The following is a 26,901-nucleotide window of genomic DNA, read 5'->3' as shown; positions in this document are numbered from 1 at the left end:
AGGAAAATAGCTTAAGTCCTGGGAAGAGGGAAAGTTTTTGGTCTTCCATAAATCATATCATATAGGTTGTTGCTTACTCTGTGAATTTACAAAATTGACCTTGAACCTAGATTCCCTAAAACTTTATCTCAGAGAAGATGGAGCAGTTGGAAATCTTCTGGAAAGATCATTTTATACCTTCATGCTTGCTCTTTTTCTCTAAAATCCTGGCTCATGTAATACCATATCAAGAGTTAATGAAAATAGACAGGAATCTGAGAAGTACTCGACAAGCTCAAACTTGTCAAGTCTGAAATTAACTGGCTAGAGTCTTTTTTATTAGAAAGAATATTTTCCTGAGTTTTAATATGCAGTCTCTCAATTCTAAATTTCATCAGGATGCAAGACTTTGCATTGAGTAAATCTATAAACCCGACTTTAAAAGAGATCTGATAGAGCTTATGTATGTGAATTTATGTTGATTTACATAGAGCTATGTTTGTTTATGCTCAAAGAGTAAATGCTAACCACAAATCTTAAAATAGGTCCTAGGAATGAGAAGCTTTGGATGTGTTCACAATTTACATCTTAAGGATATGCTCTTCTTTTAGAGATTGAAAATGCTCTGATTGGATGTTGCCTGAAACTTTCTGCACAAGTCTGTTTTCTCAACCCACTTTCTATGAATAGTTCTTAGTCTGCTGTAGTCCCTGTGAGAGTAGAGAACATGAAAGTTCAACCCAAAGTGAGGAAAAGCTGAAAATGTCAGTACCAGAGTTAGAGTGAGGAAGAGAATTTAAAAGCAACCCAGGAGGTTTCCACTAGCTAATGGTGATACCTCAACACCCCTAATGGGATGTAGATAATTCCTATTGTCTACATGAGGCATGTTCTTGCTTCTCTACCAGACCACAAGTCAGTAAGGGTCAACTCCATGTGGAGCGACTTTAAATGCTAACATCCTAACGGGATTTTTAAACTGAAGAGACAGGATATGGTTTCTCCTATGCAAAGTATCATCCATGCTCTCCCCAGAGATTGAGCAGTTAGCAGTTGCCAAATAGACTGCTTTCAGACTGTGCTTTGTTCCTTTTAATCACAATACAATGGAAATTGTGGGAAAACAAAGAGCAGAGGGCAGTCCAAGGCTTTCCCATGGCTTTTCCTTTCTGTTAAACGAAATGAGAAGCAATATCCATATATTAGTTGTTCCGACTCCAGCACTTGGCTTCAGGGGGGGCTCTCCAATTCGCTCTATGGTCCTAAAGCCCAGAGCTGACACTTCCCACTCAGTGATCAGGAACAGATACCAAGGGACTGTGCCCAGAGCAGACTACAGAACTCCTATAGTCATCCATCCCAGCAGAGGGAGGGCCTGTTTCTAGTAGAAATTATAGGAGCTTCAGTGAAGTAGAATTACAACTTCCTTTTGTCTATTGAAATATTCTTCCCTAATTTATCAAAAAGCTCAAACAAATAAGAGTATTATGCAAACAGACTTTAAGCAGGGATTTGCTGATGTTTTGCAACCGCCTTTGGGAAAGATATGCAGCCTATATTTCAAAAAAATGGCACAATGACAATGGCATAACTCACATTGAGAATAAGGAAGAAAAGTCTTAATCCTAACTGTTCCCATGAGGAAAAAAAAATTCATCTAGTGTTCCCCGAGGTCTTAAGCCCCTCCTAAGGGATTTTTCTCCCCTCATAGATCTTCCAGAGAAAAATGTTACCAAGTCTAGATGGGGTTTAGATTCACAAAGATTATTAGGAGAAATTACGGAAAATAATTGATGAGGACTTTTAGGCTGCTTAATTTTAAAACGGTTTATGATGAAGATTTTTAGGCTGGTTACTTTTAAAACTGCAGATGAGAAGCAGGCTCCGAAGACTGGAATTTTGCTTGCCCTTTTGAGACATTTGCGTTTGTGAAGGAAGTGGGGATGACCTTGTAGGGACCTGAAATTGGCCACCCCAGGATATGTCTCTTTGACATCGGGATTGTTTGGGGCTGATTCCTTTTGATAAACTGGGACAGGGAAGGAGGCTCTGGGGAATGGAACTTGCCCTTTGTTGGGACACATTTACATTTGTAAGGTAAATCTCTATCTGTAAAAGGTGCCTCCCTCTCTGTACCAGGAAGAAGAGGAGAGATGACCTTGTCCCTAGAAGCTCTTAATGGGGAAGGCAAGAACTTAAGTTGGTTGCTGTCTGGCAATCTCATGCAACTGGTTTAGGGTGGTGGCATCTAACCTTTCTAACCTTTACTTAATCCGATTAGATTCTTGTCTAAAAGTCATGGGATCACCCAATGACCAGACCCCACCTGCACTGATACCATTTTAACTTTTTTTTCATGTTCTTTCCTTTGTCTTGTAAAGAGATGAATCACATACCTATGCCTTAAATTTAGCCCTAACCCTCAACTCGGGGCAGCAGCAGGAGCTCTGACCGCCCGTGGGTCCTGTCCCCACGTACCAGCTCTGCCTGCCCATGGGTCCTGTCCCCATGCCAGCGGGGGCAGCAGCAGCTGCTCTGCCTGCCCATGGGCCCTGTCCGCTTGCCAGCGGGGGCAGCAGAAGCGGCGGCAGCAGAAGTTCTGACTGCCCGTGGGTCCTGTCCCCATGCTATTCCACACTATTCTCTAAATAAAAGAGCACTACTGCCAGATCTTGAGAGTCTAAGAAATCTTTCTTTCGACTCCTCGGCTCACCGACCCTGCATCAATAATAACCTGACAGGTTAATCAGATAAAAATTTAAACCTACGAGGGATGGTGAAAGTTATGATTTTGTAATTTCAAAGAAGTTCACTCTTCCTTTGCATATCTGAAGTTTTGTTCGGAAGAAGTTATGGGTTTATAGGGTGGTGAGTGAGGAACTGAAGAAAATCAGTTCAAAAAAGAGGAGGACTCTGACGGTAAGACGTACCGGGACACTCCAGAGTTGATGCTAGTGTGATGGATGTTTAGGAAATATTACATGTAGACACAGCAAGGGATTGGATTTAGTTACTTCTGATGACAATTTCTTTATAAACAATTTCTAGTTTTTACTTTCCTTCTGCAACAAGTGTAGCTACTCTCTTCTATCTCTAGTGTCATAGACCCAAATGTGCCATACTCCTTCCCCAGGGACAGGTACATAAATAATGATAAGATAAAGTCTGAAACAATGCCCTCCTGTGGTCATCTGATTGGACACAAAACTGAACATGGGAGAGATTAAGGTACATTCTTTCTGGGATACAGGATAGGTTTTGAGATGGGGCATCTGCAAGGGTTAAGGGCTACGAAAGGGCGATAGCTGATATGAAAGAATTATCTCCAAACTTAGTGCAAGGATAAAGAATTATCCCCAAACTTAGTGCAAGGATACGGGGCCTTAGTCCTACACTACTTTTGGCACTGTCACTGACTAATTGCCCAGAGGAACTCAAGGGAGGTTTGGGAAGAATTTAACTGTTTCTCCAAATTGGTTTTCTCTTTTTGTTATGTTAAGAGATGCAATCACCAACCACCCTGAGCCAGACTGAGCCCCACCCCAAGAGCAACGCCTATGACCTTTGCCTCATTTTTAATGCTAAGATCTCCTCTCTGGGAGGAGTTTAGGCCTTATTACCACAATCTGCAGTGTAAGTGGAAGCATATTTTCCAACTGAGCCTACACAAGCAAATACCCACGTCTACCTTTTGAATATTCATTTCCCATCAGAAATAAAAGCCCCCCCCCCCCCCCCCCCCCCGCCCCGCTGTCCTGTGCTCAGGAATAGCCATGACTTTGGAAATGATTAAATGTGACCTCCTATTTGCTGCAAATAAGTTGTAATTTCTGTGACAACTTGATTTTAACTCACCAGGAGGTGAACCCACTTTTGGTTTTGTAACAGCACCACTCTCCACGTGGATGCTTCCCTATTTCAGGGTCTCAGAAACAGCTTGGGCAGTGGTAAGATATGTTTTCCCTGTGCACTGGCCCTGGTACTTCTGGACCATTAGGAAAACCAGGGCTATGTCAACCTGATGGGCTCAAGATTCAGCTACTTTATTCTGTTATAGACCTCAACTCTGTCCCTTCCTGCTGTCTTCCCTCTGCCCATCCTCCATTCTATTCAGCGTCTAGACTCCTCCTTTTGTTTTTAAGCCCCCAAGACCTAGTACCATCTCTTTCTCAAATAATTTAGTTGGGTTGCCACTGACTGAGGCATCCCTCTTTGACATATTATAGATCTTCTTTATAGATTGTCTTGAAATGGAGGTTGGGAGGTCATAATCATTGCAACTTTCCTTTTGCTGACCCTTAAGCATAAAAGGCTTTCCTGGGAAAAGTCCTGGACCTTTTTCTGGATATTTATCTTTATGGAGCTTCAGAACTTCTGAGAGGCATAGGTATCCTCCTGCAGGAGAAGAGTTTTCATGCTTTAACATATGTGATTTTTCTGGCACCTTTCTCAGTAATAGAGAGAAAAGATGTCTTTTTCCTTAAGCTAATTTACTAATTAACATATCAGTCATTGTTCAGACATGAAACAGAATTCACCCCAGATAGATGAGAAACATGAATGAAAGCACTACTTATAAAAGTGTGGGCAGAGATTTTAAAAAATAAAAACTAAAGCAATGATGAGACTATCATTACAAAAAGTTGTTACCACACTAGGATTAAAGGCACAAGGACAGAAGACCGTATTACTAGAACCCAGTGAGAGTGGGAGCCATGGAGGATGTGTCTAGTGGGTTGCCGTCATGAAGGAATGAAGCTGCTGCCAGAGACACTACTGAGAGAAGCGAAGGAGTGGAGAACAAACACCGAAACTCTGTCTCCTTCTGCCACCCTGTCTCCTGCCACTGTCTCTCGTTAATGAAATCAGCTAGAGGCCAGCCACCAATTTGAGGCATCAATCCAATGAACAACGCAAGTCAGAGAGAAATGGAGAATGGACCTGGGTTAGGCAGCAGGGGAACAATTAGAAAGTAGCCAGCAAATTAGTTAACTCAATGGCAAAAAATCTAACTGTAGTGCAATATTCTGCTACAGTTCTTTTCTCTCTTGTCTAAAGCAGTTTTTCGTTTTCTTTTTCAGTTCCAGTGAATTTAAGTCAGCAATGTCCATCCATTACATATTTGGTGAGTACTTTTTTACATGTAGGGCTTGGTACTAAGTATTGCAAGATAGTGTCTCTATTGCTCAAGACCCTATTGCCAGTGGAAAGTGAAGGACACAACTTTTACAAAATGTTGATTTTTTTATGTTCCTTAAGATGAATGTAATTCTACAGAAGTTTAAATGAGAGGAAAAATTGCATTAGCTTGATGGTGATGCAGATAATTTTAGTAGATAAGCAGGAGTTTTAAAAGACTTTGATCTGTGGGTATGATTCTGACAGGCAGGGTATGGAATAACAGAAAGGACACTTCCAGAAGGGGTAAGAGAAAGGTAGGAATACATACAATGGTTGGGAAATAGTGGACAACCTCTAGTATAGATAATAAGATGAATAGGAGACAAGCCTGGGAGATTGGTTTTGACTAGATCATGGAGAGTGGAGAAACCAAGATAGTGATTGAACCAAGAAAGAGAGATAACTATAGTCCAAATGAATGAAATCTGTTTTGAGTCTTGAGTTGTTCTTACCATTTCTGTTCCACGATATTAAAAAAAATCAGGTAGATCTAAATCTCTACTAATCCCAGAAAGCAAGAACCATAAGAGGAAATAGAAAAAGCGTATTGAGCTAATATGAAGAAACATTTCCTAACCAGCCCTCCAAATGCAATAGGTGCTTTGAAAATAGTATTTGGGATTTTCAAAGACGAGGGAACCAACCACATGTAATGAGTGATGCAGAGATCTTTCCTTCCCTCAAAAAATTGAATAAGATAGCCTTTAGGATTCCTTCCAACTCTGAATTTCTGTCACAGAACAAGATACAAATTATGGTAGTGAAGTTTTAACATCTGAACATTTTTATAGCCCTAAAAAGGGGATAATAAATCAGAGAAAAGAAGCATGAAGAATATTTATTTATTTAGTTACTTACCTCTTACCGAAGAAAATTCAGGGCTGATTGCAATATAGAAGCGCATGGAATCCCGAGGAAAGACAGTGGCTTCTAAAACAAGAACACCTGAGTAAGAATCCTTTTCTCTCTTGTGAGGCTGGAACAGATAATACCTCAGAGCCTTCTCTACCTTCTATGTAAAGCAAGATTACAATCACATTCTTATAAGATTCAGGGAGGAATTAAAAGAAGTGATGTATGCAAATTTTCTGCTACATAATAGTTAATCAATAAATGCTAGTTTCCACATATGTTACTTTTTGAAGAATTTTGGACACACGTTTTCAATTTTAAATAATAAAGCAAAACTATAATATGAAAGTGTGCAGTGTTGTTTCTTTTATAAATGAGTGCTATGGGAATATTTTCAGTTAAACGAGGAAATGATATGCAACAGGAAGTTGAGACTATGCTAAATCAAAAATATGTGACTTTTTCAACAGCTTGCAAAATACGCTCGGCTCAGTCTATCACACCTTCTTTGTGTCTCAATGATGAAAAACCTACTTAGCTTCTTCACCTGGTTTAAAGCTGAAATCTGCCAACTGACTCAGGTAATTATGACTCCCAATGTTTGCTAAGAAAGGGGATCTGCTGTACATGGGCTCTTGACATTCCAGCCAGTAATGATTTAAGTTTTTTTTAAGTTTCAAGAAGCATAACTTTTATTTTAATGAGTAGATTTTGAAAACTCAGAAAAATCTGCCCTAGCTAATGCATAAATACAGGAAAATGGAACCAATTTTTGTTTTCCAGTTTTCCCAAAACCAAAAAACAAACCCAATTAACCAAGTGAACAATCAATCAAACAAGCAAATAAAAAGCTAAGTAATGCAATTGGAGAAATCAAAATTCAAGTTTTTCAATGTCCAAGCCTATGGTTTTATTGCCAATATTGTCCCTGGAATTTTTGTTGTTTTGAGCCATGCTGAAATAACCAAGGAAAAGGAGAAATTTCGTTTGCTATATTGCTGCATAAAAAATTACCCCAAATCTTAGTGACTTAAAACTGTAAAACTCATTTATTTTTATCATGAACCCAAAATATTGGCAGAGCTTTGTGCGGATGACATGTTTCTGTTCTATTTGGTATTGGCTGGGATGGCTGGAGTGGAGGTTGGGAGACTCACTTTCAAGATGGCTCACTTACATGTCTGGCAAGTTGGTTTGGCTAATGGCTGGGTGCTCAGTTGGGTTACAGGCTGGGGGATTTGGCTCCTTTCCACATAAGTCTCTACATGGGGTGCTTGAGCTTCCTCAAAGTGTGGGGGCTGGGTTCCAAGAGCAAACATCCTGAGAGGACCAGAGGAGGTGCATAGCATTTTTATGAGTTAACCTTAGAAGTCACATAATGTACTCTATTGACCAAAGCCACCACAAACATCCATCCAGTTTTATGGGGAGAGGGACACAAACCCAACCACTAGATGGGAGCAATGTCAAGGTCACATCGTATAGAGGATGTGTGGGATGGGAGATATTAGTGGGTGTCTTTGGAAAATACAATCTGCTACGGGAGATTATTGGACTCTGATTTACAAATGTTTTGTTTAAGTTTTTTATTTTATTTGCCCCATAAAAAGATATCAGCTCTCTCATTTCTCTATTTTTTGCTCTAGCATTTCATCAGTTGCTTGCTTTAGGATGAAATCTTTCACTTGTTCAACATATGTGGTTGTCCTCCATGAATAACATTTTGCTAAATATTAACGCTATCTTTGTGCATTTGTTTCATTTCTCTTCTTCATGAGTTCTTTCCTTTTCTTCATCTTCCTTTGTTGTGGGCTCCTGGTTTAAAAACAAATAGGTCAAATAGGGTTGCAAACCATCAAGTTTCTTTTTTTTTTTTTTTTTTTGAGGAAAATTAGCCCTCAGCTAACTACTGCCAGTCCTCCTCTTTTTGCTGAGGAAGCCTGGCCCTGAGCTAACATCCGAGCCCATCTTCCTCTACTTTATATGTGGGATGCCTACCACATCATGGTGTGCCAGGCGGTGTCACGTCCGCACCCGGGATCCGAACCAATGAACCCGGGCCGCCGACAAGTGGAACGTGCGAACTTAACCGCTGCGCCACCGGGCCGGCCCCCATCAAGTTTCTAAGTAGTTGGAAGAAGGCTGTTCCTTAAGTTTTATATATATATATATATTTACTTACTTTTGATTGAGAACATTTCACCCTCTCTGTTCCTCTCTTGCACTTTCAAGGAACAGTATGACAGTAGTTTAAATCTGTCTAGCACTATGCTAGACGTCAAAAGGCACTAAAGAAGAATTTAGCTGTAAGGCCACTTAAGGCCTGGGACTTTGCCATATTCATAATTCTCGGCACCTATCAGAAAGTCTGACCCATAGGTGTTACTCAGTAAATGTCTGTCCAATAGATGAACAAACTGATAAAGAAATAAGAAAGATGTGGCTTCTGTTAACAATGAGGTGATAACTCTTCAGGGGGAGATCAATAATTCCTAAAATAAAAGGAAAGAAAGTGAGGCACGTGAATTAGACTGAGATATATCCAAAAGCAAAGGGCCTTAGATGAAGACGGTGAAAACCAAGGAAGGAAGAATAACCAGAAACATCCATCATTAATCTCAGAACTCAGTTGGTAATGGAGGGGGCTGTGGAGATTGCTGAGGGGCTTGTGGGTGGGGTGCAGATAGGAGAATATGTACCCCTATGTAAAAAGCAAAGCCAACAGCAATTCACAGGATTAAGGAGGATGGAGTAGTGATGGGAGCACAAGGTTTAGAGTTAGAGAGACCCAGGTTCAAATTCCAGGCTTGGTAGCAATGTGATGTTGAATTAAATTCTCTGAGCCTCAGTTTTGTCATCTATAAAATGGGAACATTTCCTATGTTCAGCCAAGTAGGCATGGACACACACACACAATTAACAGCACACTATTTATTACACAAATCCCTCTGTGCATAGGCAGGGTGGCCCTGGGTTGGGTGCTCCACGGTGAGTGCTCCACTGCCATGACTCTGCCTCCACCTATGGACAGAGAAGGGGCATGTGTCACATGGAGCCTCTTGGTCTTGTAGAAAGGAAGAACCTGCAGAGCTCAACCTCTGCTCTTTATGACGAGCCAGCTCCTGATAAGAACTTGAAAGCAGGTAGAAACAGTAATCCAGCGTTCTCCGTATTTGTCTCTATTCAACCTACTTCCTAAGATGGCTGTAAAGGTTAATGTAAAATGCTGAGCAAAGTGCTTGACATATGATAAGCGCTCAATAAATGTGAACTATTATGGCACTACTTTTGGGTCCTCCTACCTTCCTAGGTATCCTCCTTCAAATATAAGTTGACGGTATTCATAGAAGAAATATGCTGTGTAAACATGTGTTATGGAATATTATTGCTGTGTGGTTGTACCAGCTAGCGATTGCTAAGAAACGACAGTCATTTATCCTCACAGATCTGTGGATTATCTTGGGGTCAGCTGAGAGTGGGCAATCTAGGTGGGGCTTCGGTGGGCTCATGTAGCACGTGTCCAACTCTCTTTCTAGGAGTAATAGTAGGCCTTGGCATGCTCTCCTCGTAGGGATGGCAGACACAACAGGGAACAAGTGGAAATGCATATGAACTCTTAAATCCTAAACTCAAAACTGGCGTGCTGTCACTTCCACAATATTCTCTCGGCCAAAGCAAATATGCTGTTTAGCCGTATCCAAAGTCTAGGGAAGAAAAAAATACGCTTCATCTCTATAGTGAGAAGAACTACAAAGTCACAGAGGGAATAAGTGAAGCCATTAATGCTTTCTACCACAATGATGGACTTCGAAGATTTAGTTTGTCAGCAACAGAGAGACGCATGTGTTACAAGAGGTCTTTGCACAGCTCCTAAAAAGATAAGAGAGCATGGCATCAAAACCCTTCTTCCTGCCTGGACTGGGTTGAATAGTATTCCCCCAAAATTCATGTCTACCTGGAATCTGTGCTTGTGACCTTGTTTGGAAATAGAGTCCTCGCAGATGTAATCAAGTTAGGATAAGGTCGTATTAGATTAGGGTGGGCCCTAATCCAGTGACTGGTGTCCTTATAAGAGGGAAATTTGGACACAGAGACACATAGAAGGAGAATGTTATATGAAGACACAGGGGAGAATTCCCTGGGAGGACAGAGGCAGAGACTGGGGTGATGTGTCTATAAGCCAAGGACCACCAAGGGTTGCTAGCAACCACCAGAAGCTAGGAGAGAGGCCTGGAACAGATTCTCCCTCAGAATCTCCAGAAGAAACCAACCCTCCCAACGCCTTGTGTTCATTTCAGACTTCTGGCCTCCAGAACTGTGAGAAAATAAATTTCTGTTGTTTAAACGCAGTTTGTGGTTCTTCCTTAGAGAAGCTCTGGGAAACTAATACACTGGCTACATTTAGCCAAGTGACAAAAAGGCAACAACCTTAAAACATCCTAACTTTTATGTTATTCTATAGAGTATTTTAAAACTCCATTTATGATCTCAGATACAGCAGCATTTTTTCACAAGTAACTTAACTTCCAGCCCTGCTTTTGTTTGAGGCAATGTATTTAGGTGAGTAGAACAAGGGTCTAAAATTTAGCAATCCTAGTCATCCTCTTTTTCGTTCTCCACATCTAATCATTCACCAGCATTGGTCGTTTCTTTCTCATATGTTACACTGAATTTGCCACCACTGTTACTGCCTTATTGCAGCCTCTCATTTCTAGTCATTGCTACTCATTGGCCCCGTGCTGCCACAGGGGACATCTTAAAAATTTAGATCTGGTCGTTTTACTATAAGACGGTTCGAAAAGATAGATTTTTTTTTTTCCTAAAGATTGGCACCTAAGCTAACAACTGTCGCCAATCTCCTTTTTTTCCCCTTCTTCTTCTCCCCAAAGCCCCGCAGTACCTACTTGTATATCCTAGTTGTGGGTCCTTCTGGTTGTTCCACGTGGGATACCACCTCAGCATGGCCTGTTGAGTGGTGCCATGTCCATGCCCAGGATCGGAACTGGTGAAACCCTGGACCACCGAAGTGGAGCGTGCGAACTTAACCACTTGGCCATGATGCTGCCCCAAAACAATAGATTTGTTGATTCCAACTAAACGCTTGAGCATGGCAAATGAGCTCCTTCATGGTCGGGCCCATGTGAACATGGTCGGCTGTACCAGTTGCCACACCCTTGCTTGCGTTCCACACTATAGGCACATATGCATGGCTATATCACACTGCTTCTGTATTTGTCTCTCTGCCTTTGTACATGCTCTGTGTGCCATTCTCCCATCTATCCCTGGCTAATTATTATCCTCCTCAGACTCAGTTTAGGCATTACTTCCTGTGGGAAACCTTCCTTGATTCGTCTAGACTGGACTAAGAGTTTTTCACATCACACGTTGTTGTAGCATTTTTTTCTACACTGTACTGTAACTATTTTCTACTTTTCTATTTTACTCATAAACTGCACCCATTGAACGCTCATTGTGTCTTCTGTGTTTCTATCTCTAGGACTTATTACAAAGCAGTCATACAATAAACAGCTGTTGAATGAGTTATTTCTTCATCCATAAAATGATCTCCCTTGTCTCTGGGATAATATATTTAAAGATGTTTATAACTCCAGTACTACTTGTGTCTGTACTGGTGGTTTTTGAGGTTATTGTTGTTGTTTGTGACAGATTTTATTTTCTACACATTGGTAGAATATTTACTTCTCAGTGATTAAACTTTCTTTTTCAAGTTTAAGACTGACTTGCATAAACAGTTTTTATTTCTGTGGAAAAGCTAGAAATAAGATATTCAATACTATAAAATACAATTCTGACTTCTAAAGTTTTGCTAAAGAATATGTCTGTAGTTAGGATAGCATAAGCATTAAATTTTTATTTTATAGTTGTGGATTTTTAAGTCCATAGTTTTTAATTTTTTTATTTTATTTTTTGAGGAAGATCAGCCCTGAGCTAACATGTGCCGCCAATCCTCCTCTTTTTACTGAGACAGACCGGCCCTGAGCTAACATCTTCCCATCTTCCTCTACTTTATGTGGGACACCTGCCACAGCATGGCCTGACAAGCGGTGTGTAGGTCCACACCCGGGATCTGAACTGGCTAACCCTGGGCCAGGAAACCCTGGGCCGCCGAAGCAGAACCTGCAAACTCAACCGTGTGCTACGGGGCCAGCCCCTAAGTCCATAGTTTTTAATTTTAGACCTCTTGTTTTCACACTGGGTCATGAGATATTTAACACTTTCCCCACCTTATTATATTTATTTTACACATTTTTGGCTGTTCTATCATTTATTTGTGTTATGCCACCATACTATTTTGTTAAAGAGTTTTCTTTGTGCAATATTTGTTCAAATTCTGATAAAATTAATGTTTTCCCTTTACAAAATATTTCTGCTATATTTCTGATCCTATCTACACTTCCATAACTTTGCCATTTCACCAAGAAGAGATTAGAATCTTTATTCCCTTCCTTTGAAATTAGGTGAGTCCTTGTGATGTCTTACAATGAATAGAATGAGGCAGAAGTGACGATGTGTAATTCTAGCTTATAAAATGTGATACAGCTTCCATCTGGCCCATTCTCTTGGGGTGGGATTTAGAACTTAGCCACCATACTGAGGAAGCCCAGGCTACGTGGGGAGGCCAATTTAGAGAAGGACTGAAACCCCATCCCTCAGCTCTGCTTGTTTCCAGCTGATAGCCAGCATCAACTTGTCAGCTATCCTGGGAATGGATTCCCCAGCTTCTAGTCAATACATCCCAGCTAATGCCACATAGCCTGGCAATGATCCTTCTCCGCACAGACCCACCCAAAGTTACAGATTTGTGAGCAAAATAAATGATTGTTACCGTTTTAAGCAGTTAAGTTTTTTTTAAAGATTTTATTTTTCCTTTTTCTCCCCAAAGCCCCCTGGTACATAGTTGCATATTTTAGTTGTGGGTCCTTCTAGTTGTGGCATGTGGGATGCCACCTCAGTGTGGCTTGATGAGCAGCACCATGTCTGCACCAAGGATCCGAACTGGCGAAACCCTGGGCTGCTGAAGCGGAGCGCGCAAACTTAACCACTCGACCCCAGGGCTGGCCCCTAAGCAGTTAAGTTTTAGGGTGGTTTGTTACACAGCAATAGATAGACAGAAAATTGTTATAAATCAAAATAATAAGCAATTTTTATGAACGCTCTAGTCGATCTGAGACAAACGTTAAATAAAAATAGTATATGAAAGCCTTAGAAAGGTCAATGTCTAGGAAGCATCTCCAAAGGCCCATGCTGGGAAACAGTAAAAAAAATCTTGAGGTGTTTTGTCATTTAGATGTACATAAAATGTATTTCTTATATAAACTCGAGGAAGAGTTCACACATTCCAAAAGCAAAAACTAAGACATATAAATTGACCTATCTGGAGTTGTACCTATATCTACACATGGCCTAGAAGGTAAACTTAAAAATCTAAGACTCTCACTTGTCTCAGAGTTAGATACGTTATTACAATGGAAATTCCTTGATCATCCAAGAATACCCATCTGATATTTGACACTGTCCTTTGGTGGATCTCTTAGTCAGGGGTCAGCAAACTGGCTTGCAGGCCACATCTAGCCCACTGCCTGTTTTAGTAAACGAGGTCACACTGGAACACAGCCACACCCATTCATTTATTTATCATCTATGACTACTTTCACACTGAAATGACAATGCTGATTCAACAAGACAGAGATGGTACATCTTATAAAGCTGAAAATATTAGCTATCTGGCCCTTTACAGAAAAAATTCACTGATCCCTGTCTTAGATGAATAATTTTGGGGCTCTACAGGAGGCCAGGTAGGTATATTGGTCTGAGAAGAGCTTATTTGCATAATATCCAAAATTTTTGCCTCAGAAAAACTCATACTTCTGGGGAGTTCCTATCTGCAGAAGTGAGGGGCAGAGGTGAAGGTCAGGAGAAGGCAGGAAATGCAGTCCATAAAATACTGGGTTGGGGCCCACCAGTGGCATAGTGGTTCCTGTGCCCTGCTTCGGCCAGATCCAGGGCACAGACCTACACACCACTCATCAAGCCATGCTGTAGTTGCATCCCACATACAAAAAATAGAGACAGATTGGCAGAGACCTTAGCTCAGTCACAGTCTTCTTCAAGCAAAAAGAGGATTGGCAGCAGATGTTAGCCCAGGGCCAGTCTTCCTCACAAAAAAATTAAAAAGCCTGAGTGTCAGGAAGATCTGATTTAATGGGCAAGTTAGGAATGGCTTGAGATATCTCATGTGAATCAGAAATCTTGCGGTTGCCAGTGACAAAATTCCATCTAGGGGCATACCTGGCTTCAGGTCTAGCTGGAAGCAGAGGCTCAAATAATTTTACTGAAACACTGTTTCTCTCCTACATATGCTTTTCTCAGAGCTGACTTTAGTCTCAGAATCCCCCCCAAATGGTTCTGAGCCACATTGTCCTGACATTCAGCAATCTAGTGAGAAAAGTCATCTCCTCAAGTTTCACTAGAAAGTCCCAGGGATCTCTTCATTTGGTCCCCCTGGGTCACATGCTTATCACTGAGTAATCACTCTGGCCAGGATGAGGAGGTCCTCTTGGCAGTGTCCAGCCTTTGAACTTAATCATACTAGTTAGGAATCAAGAAGGGGCAATTCCCTAAATAGACACTGGACAAGTATTTTCTCTTTTGCTATATTCATCATATCTGTCCATTGATAGTAGCTTAGGGCTGCGAGGTAAATACAGGATGCCTAGTTAAGATTGAATTTCAGGGCTGGCCCAGTGGCACAGTGGTTAAGTTCTCACGTTCCACTTCAGCGGCCCAGGGTTCGCCATTTCAGATCCCAGGTGCAGACATAGCACCGCTTGGCAAGCCATGCTGTAGTAGGCGTACCACATATAAAGTAGAGGAAGATGGACACAGAAGTTAGCTCAGGGCCAGTCTTCCTCAAAAAAAATAAAAAGATTGAATTTCAGATCAGCAATGAATACAAATACACTTTTACTGTAGATACGTTGTAAATATTACATGGGACATACTTATATAAAAACTTATTATTGAATTATTAATTCAAATTTGACTGGGTATTCTGTATTTTCATTTCCTATATTGCATTGGCACTGGGGCAACTGGCTCAAAGTTTTCTTCATTGATTCTGCCCTAATTTGCAGTGGTTCTAGATTAAGCTCACAAGATTATTTTGAGGATCAATCATGGTAATAGTGGTAAAACATTTAGTAAATTATGTTTTTATTTTTTTTTTTTCAGGAAGATTAGCCCTGAGCTAACTGCTGCCAATCCTCATCTTTTTTTGCTGAGGAAGCCTGTCCCTAAGCTAACATCCGTGCCTATCTTCCTCTACTTTATCTGTGGGACGCCTGCCACAGCATGGTTTGCCAAGCAGTGCCACGTCCGCACCCGGGATCTGAACTGGCGAACCCCGGGCTGCTGAAGCGGAATGTGCGCACTTAACTGCTGCGCCATGGGGCTGGCCCCTAAATTATGAAGTGCTACAGAAACATAAGAAATTATTATTTTTTCTGAGCTGGACTCCTAAGGTTTTACTTCAGTCTTGGTGTTATTATGAGACAAACGTGTACCATGGTGACACAATTCTAAATTGGAAGGCCCTTCCTCTCCCTGACAATTAAGGGGATGAATAGGATGAGCTTACATACATGATTTAAAATAGTCATAACTGAAATGATTTTTCCTTAGAGTCAATAAAATAAAGCGATCAACATTTCTCCAAGACACACATACGTCTTTGTCAATAATTCCAGAGAGAATCAAGTATATCGTTGACTATCTTCAACTTATAGTAAATTTCAAACTCTGTCTCAAATTGTTTCCAAGAGATTCGGCCTATAATTCTGGATTGGAGTGTTAAAAGTTTGCTTATGTCCCTCCTGCCAGGTTGTAATTACTTCCTGCAGGGTCCTTCTCTTCTTAGTCCCTGAGATTATTCAGAAGAGAGACATCTGTTTGCTGCCAAACTAAAATTCTACTTCTAGCCACAAAGAGTTTTTTCTCTCTTTAAATTTTTTTCCTCCAACCAGTGAAGAATGAGGTCTATTTTCTTCCAGGGAAAGAAAAAAGGCACCTGCTATGTCACTGGGACAATAAAAGCTCCTTATGTATCTTCAGTAACCCCCAAGAGGACTGTTCATGTTATTCTTTTAGAAAAGTGGGGAGTTTAATCTGCATATAATGACCAAGGTTAATTAAATAAAACCTCACAGCCAGATTTCCCTGGAAAGCTGAGAGAATGGTATCTTTTACAACCTGGATTAGTTAAAGAAGCAAAGGGATAGATCTAATTGCAGCAGAATAGCTGATTCATCTGGAAATACATTACTTGCACCCCAAGATTGTGTGCAGACATGACAAGTTACTAAATGGTTATGCACAGGCAATTAGGTAACAGGACACTACAGAATGCGTTAATTATTTCAAAAATATAATGACTGCAAGAAAATTAGAGAAGAGGTGGGCATGAGACAGAGTCATAAAGCTAGAATTCACAGAGCGTGGGGTGAGAGGAGGGGACTATAAGTGTCAGAAATGGCTTTCACACTTCTGGGCTGGGAACTGTGAGCAAGTCATGGAAAATCCTGTGCCTCAGTCTCCTTATTGCTAGGTGGGGATGGTATGACGGCTACTTTCAAGGGTAGTGCAAAAATAAGAGATAGGCAGTCTTTGATGCTCTTTCAAAACTGCCTAGCACAGAGCTGATCTGAGCTCTGGATTGTTTATAGTTCTCTGTTTCTGTTTACTTTGGATTCTTTCTCCTGTATCGACGACTTTCTTCACCATTCCTACTTAAGAACCAGGCGCTAAAAAGCTGTTTGGAAGCACTGTGTGCAGAGATGGGCTTCAAAACAAGGTGACTGCCTGTGGACCAGCTTTTGGCTGAGAGACACTCAGAGGTCAGTCTGAAGGTCCTTGCTCAGGGCCTTTTCTTAGGTTTCCTGCCTGGGTGGGGATGGGAGGTGGTATATTCCAGGTGGCTAGTAATACGGGTTTAGGACACTTAATCTTCATGTTTTTAGTCTTTAGTCTTATGTTTAATATCCATCCTCCATTTTCCCATGTGTCCCAACTCCAGGGCATCTTTAGATCAACTGCTCCATAGAATAAATTTCGTATCTCCTTTCTGGGAGGAGAGTGATTGGGGTCAGAAAAGAATCTAAGAGCATAAATGATTTATATAAATTCTTAACCCATGATTTAGTCTATTTTGGATTTATGCATGCAACTAGCTTGGTCCAAATTCTCATAATTGCATACCATTTTTATGTTTTTGGTACTGGGGAGATGAGAAGAAGAGAGATTCCCAATATCTACAGAAAAATAAGGAGAATAATCAGAATTTAGCTCAAAAACATATGTAGAAATTTGAAGAGGATTTTTACTTTGGATCAGGATCCAAGTAGATACACTCTCAAAAACATTGTTTTTTCATGGAAAGATGCTTCTTTGTAGCTGCCCTTTACTTGGCTCAGTTATGTATTGTGGTGGTTTTACTTGTCTGTAAATTCTTTGACACTTTTCTCATCAAGAGGTGAAGTCTAATTCTCCTCCCCTTCAATAAGGGTTGGCATTATTGATATGCAACAAATGTAAGATGGAAATGACATTTGGTGACTTTAGAGGCTGGGTTATAAAAGGCGACTCTAATTTCACCTAGCTGACTTTCTCTCGGAGACATGCATATTTGGAGTGTGGAACCACTCTGAAAGAAATCTGGCTATCCTGAAGACACCATGTGTGAGAGACCACGTGGGGACACCATACAGAGACAGAGAGAGGTGCTGGAGGAGCCCCAGCTGTTCTAGTCTCCATCTGTTTATGTCTTGTCATTCAGGTGCTGGATATGTAAGTGAAGAAGTCTTCAAGGTGACTCTAGCACCAGTCATTGTGTGACAAACAAGAAACTCTAGGTAGGAATGTCCTATCTGAGCCAAACCAACCTCCAGAAACATGAGAAATAATACTAATAAATACTTGTGGCTATTTTACATCACTAAGTTTGGGGTGATTTGTTATGCAGGAGAAAGTAACTGGGACACTCAGAGTGTTGGTCCAAGTACTCGACCTGGAAAGAATGGGACATAACTATGGAAACCAGTTCTTTCTAAGGAGGGCTTGGCTCTGCCTACATTAACTTCGCAATCTTAGAGAAGACACTTTAATAAATTCTCCTAATCACAGATTTGTCATTTGTAAAATGTGAATGATGATACTTTGTGAGCAGTGCTTTAGTGTGGATTAAGTGAGAAGAAAAATACGGGGAAACTCTAGGTACTGCAAAACACAAGATAAAGTTGTGAATTGTTATTGCAATTTTTATGATGAGAAGCACTTCCCATGAGTGAGTTGGCTGAAGGGTTTTCAAAAACTTGGCCAAGTTATTTCTTTTTTTTAAATTTTATTTTTCCTTTTTCTCCCCAAAGCCCCCCGGTACATAGTTGTGCATTTTTAGTTGTGGGTCCTTCTAGTTGTGGCATGTGGGACGCCTCCTCAGCATGGCCTGATGAGCGGTGCCATGTCCGCACCCAGGATTTGAACAGCAAAACCCTGAGCCAGCAAAGCAGAGCATTCAAGCTTAACCACATGGCCACGGGGCCGGCGCCCATGGCCAAGCTATTTCTGTTGGGTGGTTGAGGTTTTGGGGAAGGGAGGTTACTTCTGTCCATGTAATCAAATTAATATCTTAATATTTCATTGTATTTCAATTTTTTCTAAATGCACTGACATGCAAAATCACAAAGGGAAATGATTTTATCTTCTCCATAATAACGAAAATGTCAATAATATCTAGGAGTAGAAAGATAGGGGACATGTGGTTACATTCATAATAGGAGCCTAGTAAAGATCTGTAGTTGAAGACTGGATGTGTTCTTCATGGAATATCAGCATTTATGTCACCATAACATGCATTCCTAATGATCAGGTTACTTACTCACCATCAGATTCATATGTTTTCTGTTTGCTTAAAATGTTTTTTTTGTTTTTTGTTTTTATCTTTTGCAGTAGCAAGAAAGGATCTGTAATAATTTAATAGCAACTTACAGCGCTCAGCAGACTTAATGATCAATAAATAGGAGTAGCAATATAGTGTGACAGCAACAATCTCAATTCGCAAAATTAGCTGTGCAAGAAGCAATATTTTATTTTTCTCCAACTCAATTTATTTTTTATTTTGAGGACCAATTCCACCCTGCACATGATGGTGGGAAGCCAATCATAGTCAATTTGTGCTTTCTGCCTATTCAGGGCAGTGTCTGATTTGTGGATTATTTCTATAATCTTAAAATATTGGGAGGGTAATGTGTTCCTTTATGTCATCTGTGGTTGACAGACTTTGTCCCTCACTTTCAGAATGTGACATTACTGCCTAAAATGCAGTGATTCATAAACTTCAGTGGGCATCAGACTCACCTGCAGGGCTTGTTAAAACACAGATTGCAGAGTCCACTCTGCAGCTTCTGATTCAGTAGATCCTGGGCAGAGCCTGAGAATTTGCCTTTCTAACAAGGTTTCCAGATGATGCCGACGCTGATAATCCTGAACTTTGAGGTTCCCTGGCTTTAAGATGAGAAAGTCAGATCTGCCTACTTTACTGAGAGCCTAACTTTGCTTAGGAGAATGTTTGCCACAAGAAACCCCATTGCTCGCTATCAAACACCGGCCAAATGAGAAAGATGATTCCAGAATCTTTGGGCGGGAGGTGAAGGTAAGTGCATTTCAGGATTTCAGCTTTAATGTACTATAGGTCATGTTTTTATTTATTCATAATCTATCTATTCTATTTATTTATTAGTTAGTTCATTAGTTTCAGGAGCTATCAAACAAGTCAGTACAATGTGACCTGGATAGAGAAAAGATTTGTTTTCCTTTTCTCTATCTCCCTAACTACTCACAGAATGGATCATATGCCCAATGCCCCTTTAAGAAAAAATACAGATTTTTGCCAATGATTGGAACAAATGAAATCCATCTCATCACCCTTTCCTGGATCTGAGGCAACCACCACCAAATGTGCTGATGCATTTTGTCTTGTATATGCAAGTGCTGGAGAAATCTTAAACATTCTGAGTTCCCCTCAATTTTTTAAATTACATATACTTTTTGAACTTTGCTTCTTTGGTGGTGGAGAACACTGGCCACCCCGTCTGGCTGTAAGTTCTCTCTGTCTCTTTCATTCCCCACAGTCTGTCATGTTTTATAATTCCTTTCTGCACACCCATCCTCCGTATTTGGTAAGCTTCCTGTGGAATCTTTTGGAACCATGTTGTGTGGTTTACTGATTTGAAACATACCCCCCTTTGAGGTGTTCCATTTGGGAGACAAATAAAAGAAAGAGTAACCAATACTACAACAGCTTGATAATGAAAATTGACAAATGTCCTTTTGAAAGACAGAACCAGAACCCCATTAGAGACAGACACACACACACACATACACACATCCTCAATGTTCTGTCCTGGATCCTCTTCTCACTCTATTTGGTCTTATCTCTAAGCTCAGTGATTGATACATGCCGTAAGACTTGATTTCAAAACGATCACAGAATGTCTAGCATCCATGTGTTCTGGAAGCAAGTTTATTAATGAAGCAGAACACTGGCTTTGGATTCACACACTTGGGTTAAAATTCTGGCTATGCCACATTCAAACTGTGTGAACTTGGGCAAGTCACATAGTTTTCGCTGTGTGACTTCACTTCTCTTTGCTTCAGTAAAATTGGGATGATAATTCCTGTCTCCCAGGTGTGGGGATTGTGTATATAAGGCACTTAGCACAGTATCTTCACAAATACTCCACAAATCATACCTGTTGTTATTCCGCAAGTTCTACTGCCCTTTCTTTCCTGCCATTTTCCATCTCCGTAGAGATGAAAATCTTTTTTTCCTGGCCACTAGGTGGCGAAAGCAAGCCTTCTACAGTAATCGAATTAAACACGAGGCCAAATCATCCTGACTCAAATGCTACAGACTTTCAAGGGGGAGAATTTTTTTTCTTCCCTCTTCTTTAGAACTTCAGACGGCATGAACACGGAATCTGAAGAGCTGTTTGGGGAATTCTTGAGCAGTTCACAATGAAAATGTTTGATTTTTGAGCCTGGTCCTGCCTTGAGCCGCTAGATTTCACTCAGGGATGGTCCCGGCAAATTGTGAAGCTCACAAAGTCAGCTTTCCAGCACCTCCATGCCCTAATCTCTTCTCCTCTGCATTTCAAGGAGGCATCTGTCCAGTATTATTTTCCTTCTGAAGTAAGTAGGATGTAACTACTGAATCCCAGGGACATTTGCATTTTAAAATGAGCTCCCTTGATAAGCTACCGCGCTTTAATCTGTAATGCGGTAGTAATGAGAACCCATTGGACCTACTTCATAGAGCTGTTGTGAGGATCATTTACTTAATACATGTGCAATCACTTGTGAACGCTAAGTTCTACACAAATAAAAAATGCTATTTATATTAAAGGCCCCCAAACGGTTCAGATGGCAATTAAAGAAGCCACTATGATGGAATTAGTGTGACAATCAGAGGCAAAGATCTTTTGAAATTTCATATGCAAGTAGACCCCTAGCCAAATTCGCTACCCTCATCTCATTAGTTTTTCCCAAGGTTACTATATTAAAAAAAAGTTGTATCTAATGATTTCACACTCCAGATTTTAAAAGTGCAAGAATCCTTTTCCTATATTTTCTCCTCAATTTCTCCCTATAAGAAAACAAGATGAGAAGACCAAGAGATTCTTGAGAGGGAATTTGGGTTACAAGGGGATGAGGTGATATGAAAGGATATGGTTGAAGCTTTGCTGCTAAACAACTCTAGGTCTGGGTGGCAAGAGAAAAAGGGTCTGTATTTATGGAGCTTTGCATGCGTTTCAGACAAAGTTCCTAAAGGTCACCCACATCACCACTACATGCCCGCCCAATACTGAGCCTATGGGTATTCTAGGTAAAGCCTTCGCAGCTCCTTGTAGCATAGGCTCTGGTATTGCTTCAAGTTCTGTATGTCCTTGCCTTAGGCTCTTTATCTCTCTTTCTCACCTGGATTCCATGATCTCTTTTCATTTGCGTTCATACCTATTTTTATCTTCCCAGCAATGACTCTTCAGATGAAGAACTATTTGCAATGTTAACCCACTCTATTGATTGGTATCTCCCAATAATTATCTCATTGGTTCCAGAAATTGCAGCTTCCACCTACATCCCAGACCCAATCTTCAATAATCCATACTATTCCAGCAAGTACCTTGTGGTCTCCTTGTATAGAAAGTGCTCAGGCAGGAAGCACCCAAAGATTTTTCATTTTCACACGTGCTTTCAGTTACAAGTACAAAATTTTCTGCTTTCTATCATGGAAAATAACCAAGTTGCACACCAAATTTTCAGTCTGTAATTTATATAATTTTATTGCAAAAATATCATCTCATACTTTTAAAATAGTAGTCCCATTTGCCTTTCCACCAGTGTTCTTCACAGACACCTTTGTTGTTGTTTTGGTTTTCCTGTGTTATTTAAGGAAGGAAAGAGCTAGGGAGAAATTTTAGCTTATGCTCGGTAAACTCCATTCTAGGACCTGAACAAAAGTTCCCACAGACATCCAGGAACATGCCTAGAGCCTTAGATTACCACTCTATTTAAATGTAGTTTGAAATAGCACACATTTCCACTAAATTGTTTTAATGTCTCTCATAGAATGATCATTTTTGCATAATCTACACACACAAATGCATTTAGGGCCAAAATATTATATCTCAGTGTAAATTCCATATTTCCCCCTTACAACATTTTCTGATTCTCAATTTATAGTGTCAATTTGCAATCATCGTGTTCCATATGCATAAGACACTCATATATGATATTAGATATCTTATGAGGGGCTTCCTCCAAAAAAGAATCTGAGACAAAGATTTGAGTGCAAGAGGTTTATTAGGAAGGGCAAGAAACATGAGTAGGTGAGGGGCAAAGAGATACAGGAAGGGAAAGCAGACAATAAAGGGTATATTATCAAGCTGGCTCCTATGTGGATAGCTGGAGCTTAGTTCTGTGAAGAAACTCCAGAAATGATGCACATACAATTGCCAGTGTTATCTGGTGAAGAGTGAGGATACTGGGATATTTACATCCCTATACCTGTCAGTCATTGATAAAGGATTTCTGGAGGAGGGGAGATATTAATTCTTGACTGGTTGCCCTCCAGCAAAGATGCAGGTGCTGGCCATTGGTAGATGGGCTGCCATGTACAGAGATGGGGGGTCCAAAGGAAAGGGTAGGTCACTGATGTGTCTGCTGTGCCAACCTATTGGGGAAGTTTGCTACTCTTGTAACACACTCCATATTCATGCCTACATTTATATCGAGCCCCCAAACTAAAAATCAATATGTAGTCAATTATATCTCAACAAAACTGGGAAAAAAATGAATACATAATTCTCCTCCAAAAGATATCCAGGTCCAGATGATTTCACTAGAGAATTACACAAAACATTTAACGAAGAAACAATTTTACACAATCTTTTTTCACAAAAAATTGATTTAAGAACCAATTTTACACCAATAAAAACAATTTTACACAATCTCCTCCAGAAAAAAGAACGCTTCTCAATGTGTTTTATGAGGCCACTATTATGCTAATACCTAAGTCAGACACAGAGAGTTCAAAAAGAGAAAACTGCAGACTAATATCTCTCAAGAGCCTAGATTAAAAAATCCTCAAAAATATATTAGCAAACGGAATCCAACAAGGAATGAAAAGAATTATACGCTATTTCCAAGTGGGATTTATTCCACATATGCAAGACTGGCTCAACATTTGAAAATCAATCAATGTAATCCATCATATCAACAGGCTAAGAAGAAAAATCATATAATCATGTCAATTGATACAGAAAAAACATTTGACGAAATCTAGCATTCATTCATGAGAAAAACTCTCAACACGTTAGAAATGGAGGGAATTAACCTCAACTTGATAAAGAGCATCTACAAAATCCCTATTGCTAACATCATATTAAATAGGGAAAGACAGAATGCTTTCCTCTAAGATCAAGAGCAAGGCAATGATGTCTGCGCTCACCATTTAATTATTCAACGTAGTACTGTAGGTTCTACTCTAATAAAGAAAGAAAAAATTTTAAACAGCATATAGATTGGAAAGGAAGAAGGAAATCTGTCCCTCTTTGCAGAAGCTTTGATTGCCCATATAGAAAATCTCAAGGAATCTACAACCCAAAAAATTCTAGAACTAATAAGCAAGTTGAGCCAGGTGGCCCAAAACAAGATTAGCACATAAAAATTAATCACATTTCCTTAGACTAACAATGAGCATACAGAAACTGAAATTAAAAAACAATATGATGTACTATCCTTCCAAAGAAAATGAAATACCTAGGTATGCCTTTAAAAAAGCCCAGGTTCTGTATACCGAAAATTACAAAATGCTGTTAAATCAAGGAAGAAAACATACTGTTTTCATGGATTGGAAGACTCAGCATATTAAAGATGTCAGTTGTACTCAAATTGATCTATAGCTTCAGTGCAATTCTTCTCAAAATCCCAGAAAGATATTTTCTGGAGATAGTTAAGATTATTGTAAAATTTATATGGAAAAGCACAGGTCCTAGAATAGCGAAAACCATTTTGACAAAGAGAATAAAGTGGGAGGAATCACCCTACTTGATATTAGGGCTTACTGTACAGCTACAGTAATCAAGACTGTGTGGTATTGGTGCAGAAATAGAAACATAGATCAATAGAACAGAATAGAGAGTCCATAAATAGACCCAAACTAAAATGTCCAACTGATTTTGAAACAAAAGTGAAAGAGCAATTAACTAGAGGAAGTATAGCCTTTTCAACAAATTGTGCAGGAACAATCAGACATCCACAGGCCAAAAAAAAAAAAAAAAAATCATGGGCTTAAAGCCAAAATGTAAAACTATAAGTAGTTGGGAAAATCAAAATTATTCCTCTATTTTATGTTGTGTAACTAAAGTATGTCACTTCCTTGCCTCTTAACAGCATTTTATTTGACTTCATTTCTTTTGAGAAGCAGGATAATGTCGTGGGTGAGAGTGCAGGGTATGGAGTTCAAATACTTGGGTTTGCTTCATGCCTCTTCTACTCACAGGTCTGTGACTCTGAGCATGTTCCATAGTCCTCTGTCCTTCAGTTTCCTAATCTGGGAATGGGAGTAATAACAGCCCCTCTCTCAAAGGGAAGACAGAAGGATTAAGTCAGTCAACATGGAAGCCTATAGAACAGTACTCAACACATGGTAAGAACTCTAAGTATTAGCTGTTTTCTAATATTTAATTTTGAATATTTTCTTACATTATTCTTTAGGAGCGTGTTTCCCAAACTCATATGTTAAAGGCCTATTGATTGAAAGAAATACGAACCCTACATTTTGATCACTTGCATATACAGGGAGGTGATGTAGCATAATTAGATGTTTTTTGTATTTTTTCCCAAAGAAAGCTGTTTCCAATCCTATTTTCCCCATGAAATAACATATTTGGCTTATTGGAAAAAGATTATAGACACCCATCTGAGATCTCAGCTTGGTACAAAGAGTAGAATTGGTTTGCAACAGAAATCAGAGTGGAGATATAAAGTGAGTAAAAGATTAAATATAGATAATGCAATTATGCACTAGGATGAGAACAATACCGACAACAATCATGCTTCAAAATATGAACTTTTTCCTGCTTATATTGGAATTAATTTCTAGAGCTTATAATGTGAGACATCTAGCCCTCAAATTAAATATTTTCTTCCTGGTTCTGAGAAATTGTATTTTTAAACTAAGGATTTGTTTCCTGAGATAACCTGTTCTTTTCGATATCCACCAAAGACTATGAGAAAACGTAATTTATTCTCCTCACATGGTCAGTTTCAAATGATTGTTCAGTCGATGCATTTAGGGATTTTCCTTGGCATCTATCCAGTCAAAATATGTGCCTTGATTTCATGCATATTCTCAAAGTTAAAGTTAAATTTCTGTTTTTATTTTGCATGATCAACCTAATGCCTACTCCTTGGTGCTCTTTTTGGCATTTGCATGGTATTTCTTTTTCTAAAATGCTGATTAATTTCAAAATTATCTGTAAATTTTCCCTACATATAAACCTTTTCTTCTACTCACCTATACTGTTATCAGTGCTAGATAAGAACAAGAGTGTTTTGTCTTTTTATTTTATTTTATTTTATTCTTCTATATATGCACTGCTTTGGTTTCTCCCAGACATCCTGGAATTGGCATCATGTTAACAGTAATTAACAATTTTGTTGGGTCTTGCTTCTGTTGCAATGAGCTAGATTATCTGTTGTCGATTTGGTACCATCACACTACTCTCTAAGGCTGGAAACTATATTTCCTGGAATTCTCTTCAACATATGATTCCAGGTACGCCTTTGCCAATGAAAAAAACTTGTGTCTGGTTTGAAGGAGGAAGCCATTATTCTCTGGAGGCAGGTACGGCCAGATGTGTAGAGAGATGAGAGTTTCATAGCAGCTTTCTGATGAGCTGCAGAATATGACCCATTTTGTCCCTAAAGCAAATGGTAGGAACTTCTCAGTGGTTCTCAAGAGTTCTAGAAGCCTCCAGGAAAGGTTTAAGAATCACCAAATGCGGTGCTTCAGGCTGAGATCTTCAGTATCAATTCCTCCGATTTTTGGTAGCAGCTCCCCTGTCCTTCCATAGTAGCTTTCGTGACTTTCACTCTTCTGCCACGTAAATCCTTAATTCTATATTAAATCTGTTATGCCTAGAATACATAGTCATTTTGTTTTCTTTACGGAACTCTGATACAAATATTTTCAATATGTTGAAAATAGTATCCTAAATATATACACAAGTCCCCATCGAGTGTCCCAACTGAGTC

This window comes from Equus asinus, chromosome 21 (assembly GCF_041296235.1).
Source record: "Equus asinus isolate D_3611 breed Donkey chromosome 21, EquAss-T2T_v2, whole genome shotgun sequence".
NCBI classification, from domain to species: Eukaryota; Metazoa; Chordata; class Mammalia; order Perissodactyla; family Equidae; genus Equus; species Equus asinus.
This window is presented reverse-complemented; position numbering follows the sequence as displayed.